Raw genomic sequence first — 5,616 nt, 5'->3', positions numbered from 1 at the left:
CAATAGCAAAAATAAAATGGCATATTCAGTTTCAAATATTCAATTAATATGTAAAAAGTAAGAAAAGAGAAAAATAAAGAAAAAAAATAGTCCATACACTGTAGAGAATTGAAAAAAATACATATTATATTCCATGATCAAAATGGAACTAAATTAGAAATAACAGAAAACTATCAGGAAAATCTTCAAATATTTGGAAATTAAATATTATACTTCTAAGTATGCTATTAATTCAAGAAGAAATCACAAAGGAAATTAGAAAATACTTTGAACTGAGTGAAAATGAAAAAACCATATCAAAATCAGTTAGTTGCAATTAACTTTTTTAGGTTAATTTATTGCTTTAGATGTTTTTATTATAAAACAAAAGGTCTAAAATCAATAATCTGCCTTAAGAATTTATAAAACTTATTCTTAAAAAGAGCAAATTAAACTCAAAGGAAGCAGAAGAAAGAATAAAGTATAAAAATGAACGGAATGAAACTTTTTTAAATGAATACAGCCAAAACTTAATTTCTAAAACAAAAAATGAAATTCACAAATTCTAGTTTCAAGAAAAAAAGAGAAGATACAAATTACCAGTATTAGGATTGCAAGAAGGAACATCACTACATATACTACAGATACTAGGATAATAAAAGAATATTACATAAAATTCAATGTCAAAAAATTCAACCATTTGAATGAAATGGAAAAATTTCTTGATAGATACAAATGAACAAAACCAAGAAGAAACAACCAAATGAAAGAAATTAAATTTGTAATTCAAAATCTTCCCATGGAGAAAACTGGTAGGAAGACTATTATACCAGCAAATTCTGCCCATTATTTAAGGAAGACATAAAACCAATTCCACACAAACTCTTTCTGAAAGCAGAGAAGAAAGGAATGCTTACCAACTCATTATCCAAACAAAGACATTATAAGAAGATAAAAACTACAGAGCATTATCTCTTATGACCATAGATTCAAAAGATTTTTTAACATATTAGAATATCATATACAGTAATGTATAAAAAGCATAACATAGCAGTAACAAGTAGCACTTAACCCAGGAAAGCAATATTGATTTCATTTTGGAAATTAATCAACATAACTTACCACATTAACAGAATGAGAAAATCTTATAATCATTTCAATAGACACAGGCAAAAATCTGATAAATTCCATACCCACTCTTGGTAAAAACTCAGCAAACTAGAAATAAAAGAATACTTCTTTTTTTTGATAAGAACCTATACCAACACTAGAGTCCCTTCTATATCCATGGAATACTATTTTCCAGGTCTAGATCTCCCTTCCATCTGTGACAGCTGAAGTTGAAAATACAAGAAATAAAAACATCATTTCCAGAGTAATCTATTACCTACAGGTGATAACAGTAAAAATGAACCAATACTAGATTATAATTCTTACTTTTATTCAGCAATTCCATCTGAAATTCCTTATTACCTCTCACCTGCTAGATTCTCTGACCCACTCTACCCAGAATTCAAGAATCCTGTGGCTTCTAGTAACAAGATTCATAAGTTTGAGGATGTAATGTACAGCATGGTGATTATAGTTAACAATGCTGTATTACTTATTTGAAAGCTGCCAAAAGTAGATTTTTATTCTCACCACAAAACAAACCACAACTATATGAGGTGATGGAAGTGTTAACTTTTTTGTGGTAACCGTTTTGCAATATATACATATAAAATCACTACATTGTACATCTTTAACTTACACAATTATATCAACTATATATGTCAATTATATCTCGATATAGCTGAGAAAAAATAGAATAAACTTTTAAAAAAATAATTTGGGCTTTATTTTCCTTTTCAGAAGTCTACTCCAGATACCAATTATTTATTACTCAAATCAACAGTCCTATGAATTAACCTCAGTGCCATCTACAAATTGTTCCTTGATTATCTGAATGTTGTCATGTTTGATATATATAGGGCTATGCTCTTGACTGGTATGCTCTCTTCCTTTTTCTATATACAGGAGTTTGCAAACTTTTTCTGAAAAGTTCAGAAGGTAAATTTTAGGTTTTGCAAGCCCAAGGTTTTTGTTGTAAACACTTAACCCTGCTGTTTTACTGTGAAAGCAGTCATATACATGAGAAAATGGGTGTGGCTGTGTTCCAATTAAACTTTATTTACAAAAACAAGCTGTGGCCTGGATTTGGCTTAAGAGCTGTAGTTTCCTGACCGTGTGCTCTAATATCTTTTCTTTCATTCAAAAGATTGCTTAAAACATATTTTACAGTTAGGAGTGGAAAGACCAAAGCATCTTGTTTATAATTTTCTCTAATATTTGCAGTTACTCTAGACAAATTAATAAGAAATTTAAATGAAAGTATTTGGGGGAACTACTAAAAAACATTATCTGCAAATTTGCCTTCCTTCTGCTATTATAGTTAAACTACTCAGGCCTAAAACCCCAAATCTCTCATTTCTATGCACACAAAGGATGAACAAAAGTAGATCATAATCATGGTAATCAAGGGGATATGAACATAAACATCTTAAAAACTATCCAATTAGTGCTTGTGATGGAAAAAAAAATCTCAGCAAAGGGAAGGGCTTTAAACTTTTGCTTGCTCTGTTTTTGGAAGGATCAGGTAGTCTGTACATAGTCAAAGGAAGAATAGACATCCATGCAGTTTTAATACCTTTTCTTTGGTTCCTAAGACTGGATGGATGGGCACAATAAAAATAATAAATAAAATCTAACAAACAGTATATGCCAGTATATGCATGGGGCTCTGTTTGGTACAGATACATACTTAGGCTACTTGGTTAGAAATGCAATAAAGAATTAATCCAAGAACAAATACCAGTATTAAGGCACATCACAAGTGCTTTTAATTAAGAGTTAGTTTTAAAATGTTAGCTAAATAATTCCACAGCATTCCATTCTCCCTCATAATCCATTGACAAGCTTTCTTGATCTAGGTCCAGTATATCTCCGGCAATGAAATAAGTCATTCCAGTTACCAAAGTCATCGTATTATTACAGCTCCCTAGCTGCTACATTTAGCATCCGTAAGATCACACCTCTCTGTCCTGTTGGAGAACACTGGCTCACATATGCCTAAGAGAGTTCTGGTTCAGTTTGGCTTATTTTGAAGTCATGAGGATGGAACATTTCTCTTCCAGTTCATCTGTCCATGCAGTGTGGGTCATTACCATCTACTCTGACCACATTTGTGTTGAGGCAGTAGGTGGGCCCTCACAAAGCAGCCTGGTGCTTCTCCTTCCCATATACCACTGTTGAGTCTAGGGTATCTTCAGCAAATGACTTCCAAAAATGGAAGTTATAAGGAATATGAAGCATCAACACAGGCAGGCAGAAACCTGTGTTTTTAGTGCCTCTACTCCTCAACCTATTTCTCCTTTGGGTAACATTTAACTAGTACTTGGGATATATGCTTAAAATAAGTGGAGTTCACTGCTCTATTCTCAGTGCCTGGCACAAATATGTCTGTTTAATAAGTGAATCTGTAAACTTAAAATGATAAATTAGAAATTCTTTACAAGATTTTGCATTCCATTTCTTAATTGTACTCTATTTTACATCTATTACAGCAAGATTGCTTTGAAACATTGAAGCTGAACTTTCTATATTTCCTTCTTTTTTTGTCAGTCAACACTTTTTATCCTCCACTAATAGAAAAAGAAAGGCCCAAAAGGGAGAATATACTTGCCATTTGAATCTTCAGCCTCTTCTAACTCATTTTTTTAAATTAATGAAAAGTCCCTTCTCTTTTCTTTACAAAACCTAGGAAATCAAGGGGAATTTCTCCTAGCTTATTAAACAGAATACTTCCAGACTTGCCTGTATCACTTGTGAGTATATTTTTCTCTGTCAGTCCACCTCAGTTTGAGCACAGACATGGTGTGCCTGGAGGAAAAACATAGTTTAAGGAGTCATTTTAATCCCAGATTCCCTGTGAATTTACTGTTTTTCATATTTAAAATTAGCATCTGGAGTAGTTACACTTCCACAAGCCGTATGTCAACTGCCCTAATGATTCAGGTAAAAGGAGAGTCCTCCTCCTCCAGGCACTAGTCCTGATGAGTATCAACAACAGTCTCACAGAGTACTACTGGGGCAGCGGTGGTGGGTATTTAACTTTTGTTACTGGACCCCCTTAAATGTGAACCACATATGCCATGGCTTGTCCAGACTACTCTACACCACCACGCCAAGTTTGGCTTTTAGTTCCTTTTCTTCTGGGTGGTGCAGTCCTTAAAAGTAGGTATTGCATCCTCACTTCAGTTGGAAGAGAACACTGCTCAAAGGGGTGAATACAGAGTCCAGGGGAAATCATTCTTTACATCTTTGCATACTGTAAATACTCTCCGTGCAAGGAGGAAAAAAGTAAATGTATAAAAGAAAAGGAAAAAATGTGAATGAACTAATCAATGTGGTTCATGGGTGCCCACTGTGTGCCCTGCACTATGCACACAGGACGTGTAAATGGATGAATAAATTATATACGTATGTGTATGTATGCAACGGAAGTTTAAAACATAGTCAGTCTTCCACTTGCTTGTAAATCTGGTGGAGAGGCTAAATTTACCCACCTGAAATAGCAAAAGTATAATTAACTCTGATACTACTAAGTATAACAGGTGTCCAAAATGAGGCCTAGATCGTGTTATGTAGTTACACAGAGGCTTCTTTGATTTTCCTACCAGTGACATTTAAAAGCAATCTTTATTGACAACATAAGCAATTACAAAGAAATCATCTTACTTATTCTTACTGCCAGAGCTGAACTCTTCTCAGTAAAGCTAAAGCTAAAGCCATTGCCCAGACTCTGGAGTTGAGTCGCCTGGGCTCATGTTTTCACTTTGTTAGCTATGTGGCCTTGTTAGATATGCTTGACCTTTCTGTACCCCAGTTTCTGTATTTGCAAAATGAGGTATTTCTTGAATGTTCCTCCTAAGATTACAGTGAGAATCAAATAAATTCATATTATTTTTAGTGTTTCCTGGTAAGTACCATATAAGTATTTACTATTTATTTTTTATTGTAGTACAGTGACTTACAATGTCAATTTCTGGTGTACAGCATAATATCCCAGTCATGCATATACATATATTCAGAGTATTCACTATTATTTCTAGTACAGCGTTTGGTGGTAAGCATTATTTAAGTATTTGCTATCAGTTCTGGTTTCTACCACTACATGGCTGGACCTTTCCTAAGACATCAATATAATTTGTGATTAACAGAACAGCAAAGTACCTTGCAATTAGAAATCCACGATTGCTGAATGAAAGAATCCAAGGCAAGCAGGGTGCAGACAGTTTGAGTGTGCCCAGAGGCGGTGGAATATATAATGTGAAAACATTGACCTGATCCTCCCACATCTTTGAGTAAGGAAATGCTTATCTTAAACAGTTCAGAAGACTTCACATCCACTCAGCACACTATTTTTACAGCTGGCTGCTTTTCCATCTAAAGCCCCCACTAGCCACAGGAGGCCCATATGTGTCACTGCTTCTTTCTCCCTGAAGGTGTCATGAGGATGAATTTACTCAATATTCTAAAACTGTCAGAGATAACTGTCAGTGCAGCACTGCTGGAATGCAGTAGGAAATTAGACATGAT

At 34.2% G+C, this 5,616-nt stretch overlaps 1 long non-coding RNA gene across 3 annotated transcripts in view; it reads right to left on the bottom strand.

Moving 5' to 3' along the window:
* Nucleotides 1-3,776: 3,776 nt before the first annotated feature.
* The window catches only part of LOC140685427 (uncharacterized), a 221,162-nt gene continuing 219,322 nt past the window's right edge, over nucleotides 3,777-5,616 (bottom strand). Inside the window, exon 7 of one of the 3 annotated variants that reach the window (XR_012075424.1) lies at nucleotides 3,777-3,897. This is a non-coding gene — a long non-coding RNA (uncharacterized lncRNA). The remainder of the gene's footprint in view (nucleotides 3,898-5,616) is intronic. The other 2 variants (XR_012075420.1, XR_012075421.1) reach the window with 2 other exon arrangements.

The sequence above is a fragment of the Vicugna pacos genome, chromosome 1 (genome assembly GCF_048564905.1).
Source record: "Vicugna pacos chromosome 1, VicPac4, whole genome shotgun sequence".
NCBI lineage: Eukaryota > Metazoa > Chordata > Mammalia > Artiodactyla > Camelidae > Vicugna > Vicugna pacos.
Note: the sequence above shows the minus strand (reverse complement) of the source record. Positions and strands in the feature narration are given on the sequence as shown.